Genomic DNA, 13,651 nt, shown 5'->3' with positions numbered 1-13,651 from the left:
TAATTACCATGGAATATTATATAATGTGAAACTCAATCCAATCATTAAGACCACAAAGTCCATAGCAAGGAAAGAGATAATATGAAATGGCTTCGAAGCTACTGTTCAACCCTGACAACTCTAGAGTTCTCAATGCTCTTTATCCTGACCCCCAACCATCTCTCATGGCTCTTGCCATACCTTGTATCAGCCCTCATAAGCCATTAATTCTTCAGGTGATTCTAATTACTATCAGCTGTTTTGAGAAAAGTTCCAATGTTCAGGAAATTAGCTTGCAATACTCAGAGGTCTTGACTCCTCTTTTCTCATGCTTTGTTTCATAAAAGATTTGAAACCTTTGGATACAAAGAGCAAGACCAGCAATTAATCTCTGTTTGTGTTCTGCAAGAGTACATTCTACCACCAATCACTTTATATCATTTAGATAAAATATTAGGCAGTAGAGACATACTTGAGATTCTGGAGACATCTTTGCCTGACTTCTCTTTTATAATCACTTAAAAACCTCTTCTTTTTTCCTTAGAAACTATTCACACTTACCACCCTGGTCTAGAATCTCACCTACTCATTCTAAAATGGGCCTCAATACTTCTTAACTGAAATATTTGCTTCCATACTCTGCTCTACATTCTACTCTGTGTTCCATGTACCTTTCACCGTTTCTGGAATATAATATTCCCTGATGAAACAACAATGGGCTCTTGTCAGAGCCTTATTTCTTCACCCATGGAATTCACAGTCCCGATCAACCAGCCTCATCTTATCTGGATAGTGTGTTCTCTCTCAGCTTTAACAATGGGACCCTGCTGCTCCAGCCAAACTGGTTTCTTCCAAGGCCATGCTCAGTTCTGCCTTTCCAGTCACTTAGAATGCCCTACCCGCTCCTCTAAACCAAGTCCTCTATCTCAAGGCCTTCTATTTCCTTCCTCTTTCCTAGAATTCAGACATTAGGCCTCAATAGTATTTTATATTTATGGCACAATGTAGCTCTTAACTGATAGAAGAGTGATCTATCACCTTTCTGTTAGTATCCAAGTAATCTTCAACAATCATGGGTGTAAAACAATTACTTTCAGTGTTTTCTATGTGCTAGACACCATTCAAAGTGCTGCGCAACTTTATGCGTATGAATTAATTTAATCCAAACAATTTTACACAATAGGAAACCGAGGTATGAAGAAGTTAAGTAACCTGCCCCCAAATCATCCCAGCCAATAAAAGGTGGACTGTGGATTTGAACTGAATTTGTCTCCAGAATTCATGCTAATAATCAGCACTATCCTGCATTCACCTAGAAACAGGAGACTGGCCTTTTGTGAGCCCATAGTATGCCAGGTACCTATCACACAGCACCTCTTTCTAAAATAGCTACTGTTTTCTACCAGTTAGTTGATGCACTGTATCTGAGGCAAATTAATGCATTAAGTGTTAAGCAAACTATCTTATTCTATGAGGCATAGGATTGAAAAGTCATAGCTTCCTATGAAAACTGACACCTATTGATCTTCCAATAGAGACCTTTAGTGAGCAAAAGTATATTTAGGTACTGTAAGCAATTTCCCCCTCTAGGAACTACCCCAGTTTTCAGTCCTTTGATAGACTGCCTACACAGCATTTTTTCCCTTAAGACTGATTTAACTTGCTTAATTTTGTACTTGTCAAACACAAGGAACACAATGAATTCTCTTGAGTTACAGATTTATCAAAAACATCTGTTAATTTACTAAAAAAAGCACCCCAGCCAGAACTGCCCCTTACAAAAGCAGGATCTTGTTCATCCATGAACAGACTTCAGTTCCTTTCTCAAGGCTTATATCCATGATGCTGTAGAGATTAGATAATCACACAGTATCAACTTGCACATTTAAAGACGCCATGTTTGTTTGCCCTGCTTCCTTTTTCAATACAAGGATGCTCTACTCTTTTGTAAAATTTAGCTTCTGGACAAAACATGATATAAAAAAGCATTTCCTTCCTTTCTATTCCATGACAATGCTGTGTCAATTTCTGTTTTAGAATTTCAGACAATGATACAAAGTTTTGTTAATTGTCCATCTGTGGTGCATTCTACACACAAATAGCTGGAAATTTTAGTAACTCAAATAGAACCACTAAAGAAAAGGTAAGATTTGAAGAGTCTCAGACATGCTAAATTTGCCTTACTATTTAACTACTTACTCCAACTTTGCAAAATATAAACATACCTGAAAGTGACCAACTATATTATTCTAGATTTAAGACAAGAAACTTTGTCTTTTAATAAGATTAAAAAATACTCACTAGAGGATTTCCTCTATGAAAATAGGCTTTGCCATAGTCTATGAAACATGTTTCTTGGTGTTACTCAATTATTAAAATGTTTTGAGAGTAATTTATCAAGTTTTGGGATTGTGATAGGTCTATAATCATTTTCAATAAAATGAACTTTGGTATCCTGATGATTTCATATTTTGTCATTGCTTTCTATTGTGACATGCTCTTTGAATAATACTACTCATAACCATGACTTATTTTCCTCCACATACTCAGTAATTGTAGTCTTTTCCTGTGAAGGTTGAGCAAGACAATAGAGACTTACTTCTTCCCTCACCAGTCATGATGATTAAACATCTAATGACTTTAGTTTTCATTAGACTATTGAGGCTGAGAGACAATGCAATATCAAATTGCTTAATTTTGAATAAGAGCTGCGCATTTCTCAATATTATTACAATTTACTTTTGTTACCATAAATAAATATTTGACTTATTAAAGTGTCCCTCTGTGACAAAACAAAACAAAATTGTTCATTCTGCTGATATGAAATAGAGTTATCTGTGATGTAATACTTCTTTAAAAGGTATGAACTGAACTCTATAAGTCTATAAGATTCTGAACCTTGATGGCTCAAGCAACATTTGTTACTTTTCTTCTCTTCCTCTTAACTATATTCTAAAAGTTAGGGACCAGTGGGGCTTAATTAGCAAAAGACAAAAGTAGATTTTTTCTCCTTTGTAAATTAAGTCAAATCATTGCTTACATCTTGAACTGTATGTGGTCTGGGACATTTAATCTAGGAGTCTAGACATTATCAAAACAATATGTTGCATGGAGAGCATTTATAAAAATAAGTGACTACAATTTTTAGAAACAAAGCAATTTTTGCAACTCAGATTTTTCCTATAATAATTTTTTGTTTCACATCTACATGATGAGAGCTCTAACTTATGGTATATTCACAATAAATAGTTCTGTTACCAAAGAGAACAGCAGTGATCCTCCACTTTTGTGTATTGGCATCTGTCACATACAAGCATAGCCGTGTGCCCATTAAATAGTACATAAGTCTTCGTTCAGTTGCTGTTGTGCAGACATGGTTTACATCAATGCTAGTGAGATTTCCTAGCTGCTAAATGAAAAGTTTGTGACAAATGTAACGGATAACCATTTACTTCAGTTGCAGAGGGTCTCCTACTGATGCACTTGACTGCCTTCACATAGATGGCACAAAAGATAGAGGACAGTGGCACACAAAGACAGGCTACTTTTAATAAGCCTGCACAGCTTACTATTTATTTTTATCCTATTTTGGGTTACACTTGGAGCCAAAGAAAAATCAACAAAACCCATGTCATGTTTCTACTGTTCTTTAGTTTATCCTTTGCATAGTACATATCATTTCATTCACATTTTAAAGATGACACAGTAATTTCAAAGTTGAGAGATTTCCCTGAGACCAAAAGTGAAGAATGGAAGAAGCAGGATTCTTTCACTTCTCCAAACTAAGTCAAAACCACTGTTCATAAAATACAAAGCTTTCAGTACAGGATAATAGCCAGTATTTGAGTCCTCAGTGCATTCTTATTTAATTCTCACAATAATATTGAGGCAGTTACCTATACTTTATCTGCCTTTTAAAGGTGGGAAAATCACACCTCAGAGAGGTTAAGCAATCTTCTCTAGGCCACAAAGCTAATAAAGTGCATGGGATTGCCACGCTGCTGCCAAAACTTGATCTTAACGACTGAGCTAACTGAATCAGAAATATATGGGATAGCTGTCTCACAGCATATGTTCACAGTTTTGTAAGTTAGCTATTGCTCTTTGGACCTCTTGAAATCCCAATGAAGTCATATCAGGCCTTGGTCTATATGGTTTCTTTTAGCTCCTACTGATAAAACTGGACATTATGAGGAAATTGAAAAGACAGCCTGAGAACAGGAGAATATAGTTGCAAACCTTAAATCTGATAAGGGCATAATATCTATAATATATAAAGAACTGCTAAAACTGAAAAACAAAAAGACAAACAACCCAACTGAAAAATGGTCAAAGAACTTAAACATTTTTCCAAAGAGATTATACACATGGCCAATAAATATACGAAAAGATACTCAACATTATCAGCCATTTGGGAAATGCAAAATGCAAATCAAAACCATGAGATAACACTTCACATCCACAAAGATGGCTATTATTAAAGGGAAAAAAAAAAAGAAAAGAAGTGTTGGCAAAGATATGGAGAAATTGGAACTTTGGTACATTGTTGGTGAGAATGTAAAATGATGCCACTACTATGGAAAGCAATATGGAGGTTCCTCAAAAATTTAGATATAAAATTATCATATGACCTGGCAATTCCACTCCTAGGTATATACCCAAAGAAAGTGAAAATAAGTTCTCAAACAGATACTTGTACACCAATATTAGTAGCAAGCAGCATTACTCATAACAGCCAAAAGATGGAAATAATCTAAATGTCCTTCAATAGGTGAAAAGATAAAATGTGGTACATACATACAATGGAGCATTACTTGGTTACAAGAAGGAATGAATTTCTGAGACAGCTGCAGTATGAATGAACCTTGGATATATTATGTTCAGTGAAATAAACAAGGCCCATGAGGACAAATATTGTATGTCACTTACATATCCAGAACTAGCAAATTTATAGAATCAGAAAGTAGATTAGAAGATATCAGGGGATAGGGGAACGGGAAAAGGGAGAGTTTTTGCTTGGTGATACACTGTTTGTAAACAAAAATTAAAAACAAAGAAAAATAAAACAGATCAAATCTCTCAAGCTGAAACATTATGTGATGCCCTTTATAACGCCAAAATGATGCTTATCAGTCCCAAATTGTCTTCCGTTTTCTGAACTATTTTCTTAGAGGCAGCAGGAGCAGCTGAAGAGAGCTGATGTAACCTCTAACATGGCATTTTTTGTTTCCCTAGCAAGTCCACTACTGCCATATGTATGCCATTGGTCAGCCACGATGTGTGCGAGAACATACATAAACACAAAGTGAACAAAAGAGGCCATGGTGGGACAAACGTGTTCTAGAACACATTCAATTCAGGATGGTACTTGTAGGGTATCCAGTGACTGAGAGTTTTTAAAAGATGATTCACTAATGTGCCTTGGCAGAGAGTGCACAGTACTGTCCACTTCTCTAGCTCTCATTAGCTGGGAGCATTTGACACCCCAAGTGCATTAAAAAAAATCACAGCAACAATATGGATTGCTATTTGAAGGAAAGCCTCTCAGAGACAAAGTGTTGTAATGAATCAGTCTGCATAGTCTGGTATTAAACAGAGCGTGCACGTACAAACTTTGGAGCCATAGGAAGGAGGAGAATGTGCTGGAAATGCTTTGCTCTCATTAATTCCCCACCTCTTAATAATTAATTAATTTTAGTTAAGTAATTAACAATTACTTTATTGCAAGTTTTCTTCTTAAGACTCTTTTCCTTCTAAGAAGAGATGATTGAGGATTTAAGTAATTGGATTAGAAATAAACTGCTTCTGGAGTATTGAATTTAGAAATAACTTTCTTTGAAAAGAAAATTAAATCACAATTGTTTTCTCTCTCCTTTTTTTAATGATAGGATATGTATACTATAGCTGAATGGAAAGGCACATTAGTGGGTAAAAATCAGAAAAGGAGAGACAAATACAATGCCCCTTACTTCCAAAAATTCTTTCTTGCAGTGTGGGGAATAAGGAAACACACACAAAAAAAAGGAATTGTGATGGGGTGATACAGAGAAGAAAGAAGCCAAAGAGATATGTTCTGTATTGGCATAAGAATAATTAGATCAATGTAACAGAGGAGAGCTCAGAAGCAGACTCCTGTATCCAAGGCATTTTATGTAGGTTAAAGTGACATTACCTATCAGTTGGGAGAAGAATTAATTGCTTAGCAGGTAGTGTTGGGAAATCTAGCTAGCTGGGTGGGCACAGATAGACCTTAACACACAAACAAAACAACAGACACCAAATGGATAAAAGGCCCCAAAGTGAAAGGAAACACTGTGAAGTTTACTGAAGATGTAAATTCTTGACCTAAGGGCAGGAAAGAACCTTTACCTTCAAAAGCACCAGACATAAGGCCCAAAGTTGGTGGATCTGATTATCTAAAATTTACAGATTTTTGTTCAACAAGGGACATCATGGACAAAGTTGACAGATGACAAAATAGGATACATAACATTAGGCACATTAGAATGATTGCCTTTCTCAGGGAGGGGAATGGAAATGGGTTATGCAGATAGAGGGAATAAATCAAGAAAGGGATCCCACTTGGACCAATGATGATAATACAGGCTTTTATGAGCTGAGGAATCTGATCCACCCACCCCTTCTCACCTGGAATACCACAAAAATGGTATGTTGGGAAAATTTCAGACATTTGGTGAACAAATGCTTTTATAAAAAATATTTTTATTGACAAATTTTCACACACATACAGTCCATATATGGTGCACAATCAATGCTTCACAATATCATCACATGCAAATAAAAATTAATAAATGAAGAAAAATAAAACTGGTCAAATCTCTCAAGCTGAAACGTTATGTGATGTCCTTTATAATGCTTAAATGACACATACCAATCTCAAATTGTCTTCTGTTTTCTGAACTATTTGCATCACTCCAGAAAAATAAGTAAAAAAGAAAAAAGAAAAATATCTTACATTTCATACCTCTTACCCCTCCCTCTCATTGACCACTAGTAGTTCCATCTACCCAATTTATTTTACCCCTTACCCCCCCATTATTCATTTATTTTCATCCTTTTTTTTTTAAACTCATCTGTCCATACCATGGATAAAGGAGCATCAGATGCAAGGTTTTCACAATCACAGTCATATCGTAAATGTTATATATTTATACAGTTGTCTTCAAGTATCTAGGCTACTGAAACACAGCTCAACAGTTTCGGGTACTTTCCTCTAGCCACTCCAATACACCATAAACTAAAAAAGGATATCTATATAATGCATCAATATTAATGATCAATAATTAGATCAATGTAACAGAGGAGAGCTCAGAAGCAGAATCCTGTATCCAAGGCATTTTATGTAGGTTAAGGTGACATTACCTATCAGTCGGGATATCTATATAATGCATAAGAATAACTTCCAGGATAACCTCTTGACTCTGTTTGAAATCTCCAAGCCACTGAAAGTTTATTTTGAACAAAATTTTGCTATGGATTATGCTTTGGGCATTTAACGTTTGAGACTCCCTTTCAAATTCTACAGGCTATGGAATCAGGCTTATTTAAATATGACAGGGCCACAGAGATCATTCCCCAGCCCTCACTGCCAATTTATTTTCTGTTATATAACTGTACAACCAACATTTGAGTATGTGCCAGGCCCTGAACTAGGCTCTTAGGCTGCAAAGTCTGATGAAATACTGTTCCCTTCCTTCAAGGAACTCACACTACTGCGAGAGAGAACAAAAACAACAGCAGCAGCCAATACTTACATAATGTTTAATATGTGCCAGGTACTGTTCTAAGTGCATAACATTAACTAGTTTAATCCTAATAACCCAGCGAGGTAGGTATTTGTTTCCTTACTTATAAAGTGGGGTAAATAAGTTACAGAGAAGTTAGGTAATATGCCTAAAGCCAGACAGGCTGGCTGCAGATCTATGTTTTCAACCATTCTGTACAAAACAGTCTGATAAACGCCAATTTAGAAATACACACAAGGTGTTTTACTCATATATATGAGGGGGACTCTCCTCAAATCAAGGGCATGTTTCTACATGTGTAAGAAATGTTTCTACAATATGTGCTCTGTGATTGTGAATGTGATTGTTTTGAGTCTATAAGTCAGTTTGGGGGAACTGACATCTCAACAACTGTCTTTCCATTGATGAATATCGTATCTATTTATTTAGGTCTTTAATTTATCTCAGTATCTTAGAGCTGTAAGAATTATTCTTAGGTGCTTTTAAATTTCTAAATTATTGCTAAGAAATGAGGAATACAATTAATTTTACATTTATTTTTAAGGAATAACAAGATTTGATCATTTTAATCACTGATACATAGATTTATATTTCATATACACAACCACAGTCTGCACATGAGTTGTTTCTTCCTTTCACTCTTGATTTATATTTTTTGTTGGATTATGTTATCCAGGTTCTCCAGTATCAATGGAGAATACAAGCAGTGATAGTAGCATCCTTGTATTGAACCTGACTTAAAAGTAAACACTTTTAAATGTTTCAACACTGAATATGTTTGTTAAGTTTTTTGTAGCTCTCGTCCTCATTGTGAGTAAATTCCCTTTTATTCCCAGCTTGCCATGCAAGAATAGAGCATGGATGTTGTGGTAGTTAGATTCAGTTGTCAACTTGGCCAGGTGAAGGTGCTTAGTTCTGCTGTGGACATGAGCTGATGGCATATGAACCTCATCTGTTGCTGACTGCATCTGCAGTCATCTAGGAGGCATGCCTGCTGCAATGAATGATGTTTGATTTAATTGGCTGGTGCTTAAATGAGAGACCTCAACATAGCATAGCCCAGGCAGCTCAGCATACCTCATCTCAGCACTTGCAGCTTTGCCCAGGCCTTTGGAGACACAGAAAACAATAACCCCAGGGAAAGTTGTTGGAATACAGAGGCCTGGAGAGAAGGCCAGTAGAGATCACCTTTGTGCCTTCCCATGTAAAAAGAACCTCAGTGGAAAGTTAGCAGCCTTTCCTCTGAAGAACTAACAAAACAAATCCCCTTTTATTAAAAGCCAATCCATCTCTGGTGTATTGCATTCCAGCAGCTAGAAAACTAGAACAGAGTTGGTACCAGAGAAGTGGGGTGCTGCTGCAGTTTGCAAATATCAGTCATGTTGGACCAGTGTTTTGGATGGATAAGGGGAAGTTTTTGGAGGAACTGTGAAGAGAATGATGGAGAAGTCCTGGAGTGCTTGAAGAGACTGTTGGTGTAAAGGGAACCACTATCAACCTGGACAAAGGGGGACACAAAAGGGATAAACTGGAGTTTTCAGAGTGAGAACCATGGAAGTTTGGGTCTGAAGCTAAGAAACCTTGGGCCAGGAAAGTGGACCCACCCATATACATGGAGAGGGTAAGTTTTCCCTGAGGGCAGAGGATAAGTCTCCCATCTCGTTGCAGTGGAAGAGTTGTGTCACCTCAGGCCTTTGAGAAGGTATAGCATGCTTCTTGGGGACTGGAGAGAGCCTGACTGCCACCGCATGGAGGGGTTGAGCATGTGCCCCAGAAATAGCAGAGAGCCCAGGTGTGGTCCTGATTCTTGGAGAGGGTGAGGCCGAGAAAAAGGTAGTTTCCTCAATGTCCCCCAAAGTTTGGAAAGAGGTGGGCCAGTGCATAGGTCTTTGGAAAGGGTGGGACTGTCATTCTTTAAAACTGAAGGATAAATGACTTTTAGACTTTGATATCCAATAGAGTTTGCCCTGCAAGTTTTCAGAACTGTTTGGGTCTTGTGACTCCTGTGTTCCTTCCAATTTCTCCCTATGGAAATGAAAAGCTGTATTCTGTGACTGTCCTCCTTTGCATATTGGCACCAGACAACTTGTTTTGAGATTCATAGATCCACAGCTAGAAGAGAATTTTTGCACTTTAATATTGTTTAAGGTGATCTGTGGAGTTGCCAAGTTGACAAGGCGTGGATAGTTGTCAACTTGGCCAGGGGAAGGTGCCTAGTTCTATTGCTGTGGACATGAGCCGATGGCATGTGAACCTCACCTGTTGCTGATTACATCTGCAGTCAGCTAGGAGGTGTGCTTGATGGAATGAATGATGTTTGATTTAATTGGCTGGTGCTTAAATGAGAGAGCTCAATGTAGCACAGCCCAGGCAGCTCAGCATACCTCATCTCAGCACTCGCAGCTCAGTCCAGGCCTTTGGAGATGCAGAAAGGAATCACCCTGGGGAAAGACATTGGAACCCAGAGGCCTGGAGAGAAGGCCAGCAGAGACCACCCTGTGCCTTCCCACGTAAGAAAGAACCTCAGCTGAAAGTTAGCTGTCTTTCCTCTGAAGAACTAAAGAAATAAATCCCCTTTTATTAAAAGCCATTCTGGCAGCTAGCAAAACAGATGTTTCCCAATACTTTTCAGGATCTATGGAGATTATCCTGGTTTTTCTTCCTTAACCTATCAATATGGAGAATTAATTGATTTTTCTAATGCTAAGACCAGCTGGCATTCCTGTAATAAGTTCAACTTAGTCACAATATATTATTTCCCCCTATTTTTCTGAGTGGTTTTGCAATATTTTTATCTGTGTTCATGAATGAGACTGAAATATAAGTTTTTAATGTCCTTTATCAAGTTTAGGTGGCAAGATTATTCCAGTTTTTTTAGTGTATCTGACAGTGTCATGCCTTTTTCTCACTCTGGAAGAGTTTAAGGTTAGAAATTTTTGTTCCTAGAATGTCGGGTAGAACTTGATGTAGCCTGTCTGTTACGGTGCTTCTGCAGGAAGGGTTTTTGTTTCTTGTTTTTTTAATTGTTACTTTAATGCTAGTGTCTTTTTTGTTCATTGTTCTGGACACGTGTGGGTCCTCTCAGTATATAAATGCAAGTTCTTTGGTTCTGGAATTATCTTGATTAGTTTACTGGAATCCTATAAAAGGGAATGACAAGAGAGAAAGCCAGGAGATTCTGAGAGAGCAGAACAAGGTAGCCACGAGAAGCAGAGAGCCCACCAGCCAGCAATCTTTAGAGATGATTGACAAATTTTATTTGACAGTTCCCCTCTCCCCCCGCCCCCGTCATTGCTTATTTTTGTCTGTCTTGAAACATTGAATTAGGTATTAGACCTTTGGATTGCTATTCTAAATTACTTTGCTCTACTGCCCCACATTTATTATTTCTGTGCGATTTCCTCAGCCTTCTTTCTGCTGTACTGTCTCTTTGCCTTTATGTTTCACCTAGTGTCCCTGACCAAAGCCTCTCTAGTTTAACCTGAAAAGTAAACTTTCATGCTGGTCTTATTATAGAATGGCAATGTGGTGATGACCTGGCTTTGTGGAACGAGGCAGGAGATTAGTAGGCTCATCTGCTCCCTTCAAAGGCTCACAAGATGTTTTGTGTTTTTGGCCTCTCCCACTTCAGAGGACCTGACTCCTCCAATTCCTGAGCAGTGGGGTTTCTGCAACAAGAATCAGCTTGCCTTTTGCAGGCTTTTCTCCCTGCAGACACTTACGCTTCCAATTCCCCTGCTCTGCTATGTCAGTTGCCACTTCTTTATCCATTTTTTATTTTCCAGAATGGTTGACCTCTCGTATAGTGGTGTCTCTTCTTTCATTTTTGCCTTTGTGGCTCTCTTTTGGTCTTTGGGAGGGAGTTATGATATGTAAGTGTTCTAGTTTGCTAGCTGCTGGAATGCAATATACCAGGAATGGAATGGCTTTTTAAAAGTGGAATTTAATAAGTTGTTAGTTTAAAGTTCTAAGGCCAAGAAAATGTCCCAATTAAGACAAGTCTATAGAAATGTCCAATCAGAGGCATCCAGGGAAAGGTACCTCAGTTCAAGAAGGGTGATAAAGTTCAGGGTTTCTCAAGTGAGAAAACACATGGAGAACAGGGTCAGGGTTTCTCCTTCATCTGGAAAGGCACATGGCAAACATGGCCTGCTAGCTTTCTTGGCTTCCTGTTTCATGAAGCTTCCCGGGATGCATTTTCCTTCTTCATCTCTAAAGACTGGTGGCTGGTGGGCTCTCTGCTTCTCATGGCTACACTGTTTTGCTCTCTCAGAATCTCCTGACTTTCTCTCTTGTCATTCTCTTTTATAGGATTCCAGTAAACTAATCAAGACCCACCTGAATGGGTGGAGACACGTCTCCACCTAATTCAGCTTAACAACCACTCTTGAGTCACAATTCCAGGGAGATAATCTGATCAGTTTCACATATGCAGTACTGAATAGGGATTAGAAGAAATGGCTGCCTTTACAAAATGGGATTAGGGTTACAACACGGCTTTTCTAGAGTACATACATCCTTTCAAACCAGCACAGTAAGTACATTTGATATGTTATGTTTAATGGAAGATCTACACTCATATTTTAGCTGTACATGTTTACTGTCCAATATGGTAATCACTATCTACATGTAGCTATTTAAATTTAAGTTAATTAAAACTAAATAAAATTTAAAATTCAGTTCCTTAGCTGCACAAATCACATTTGAAGTACTCAATAGCTGCATATGGCTAAGTGGTGGTAGCACCGTGGGCTGCCTGAACTAGAACATTTCTATCATTGCAGAGAATTCTATGAGATATCACTGTTTCACACAATCCACACAGAAGCTGTGCATGACTACCTAGTCTAGAGTAAGCTTGTGTTACTTGCTAGCACATCCCTTTAATTCTGCATAATATTTATCACTAATTGATACTTTTTCCTGTCTCCATCCACTAGAAATTAAGTTCCATGTGAGCAGAGACCCAATTTCCTTAGCATTCCTAATACATATTAGGTGCTAAATAGATACGTGGAATAAAAGATCTCATATGAGCCTTTCCAGAGTACCTACATGCCTGTCTTGCTCAGTATAAACTACATAGACTCAGAATCTCAAACCTGGAAGGGATAGGGTGCATCGTCTAGACAGCACATGATAACTACTTTTTTTCATTGCCCTTGTATAGTAGATCCTTGTTTCTGAGTTTCCTTATTCCTTGCAAGCTGCTTTGAATCAGGTGGTAACTTAGAATTAAGCTACTTACTTGTTAGTCTTGAAAGAAGAGACCAAAATCATAGATCAGAAGTATTCAAAATGTTTCCAACTTTCAGTGAAATACGTACAAGAAAGCAGTTTGGACAAAGTTCTTATGGTGATCTCATAAGGTGTAGGCATGAAAGCAAGTACAGAGCACTTTTTGGGACTTGTTTAACCATGCATTGCCACATCTTTACACTAGGCTCAGAACAAGTGTTCTAGTTTGCTAGCTGCCGGAATGCAACACACCAGAGATGGATTGGCTTTTAATAAAAGGGGATTTATTTTGTTAGTTCTTCAGAGGAAAGGCAGCTAACTTTCCACTGAGGTTCTCTCTTACGTAGGAAGGCATAGGATGGTCTCTGCTGGCCTTCGCCCCAGGCCTCTGGGTTCCAACAACTTTCCCAGGGATGACTTCTTTCTGCACCTCCAAAGGCCTGGGCTGAGCTGCGAGTGCTGAGATGAGGAACACCGAGCTGCTTAGGCTGTGCTATGTTGCGCGCTCTCATTTAAGCATCAGCCAATTAAGTCAAACGTCCTTCATTGCAGCAGGCACACCTCCTAGCCTACTGCAGATGTAAATCAGCAACAGATGAGGTTCATGTACCATTGGCTCATGTCCGTAGCAACAAAACTAGGTACGCTCACCTGGCCAAGTTGACAAC

At 38.2% G+C, this 13,651-nt stretch overlaps 1 long non-coding RNA gene across 4 annotated transcripts in view; it reads right to left on the bottom strand.

Moving 5' to 3' along the window:
- Positions 1 to 13,068, bottom strand: part of LOC143646232 (uncharacterized) — a 119,302-nt gene extending 106,234 nt beyond the window's left edge. For all 4 annotated transcript variants that reach the window (XR_013157402.1, XR_013157403.1, XR_013157404.1 and 1 more), the window contains exon 1: positions 12,994 to 13,068. This is a non-coding gene — a long non-coding RNA (uncharacterized LOC143646232). The remainder of the gene's footprint in view (positions 1 to 12,993) is intronic.
- Between the last annotated feature and the right edge of the window lie 583 nt (positions 13,069 to 13,651).

Source organism: Tamandua tetradactyla, chromosome 9, assembly GCF_023851605.1.
Source record: "Tamandua tetradactyla isolate mTamTet1 chromosome 9, mTamTet1.pri, whole genome shotgun sequence".
Classification (NCBI taxonomy): domain Eukaryota; kingdom Metazoa; phylum Chordata; class Mammalia; order Pilosa; family Myrmecophagidae; genus Tamandua; species Tamandua tetradactyla.
This window is presented reverse-complemented; position numbering and strand designations above follow the sequence as displayed.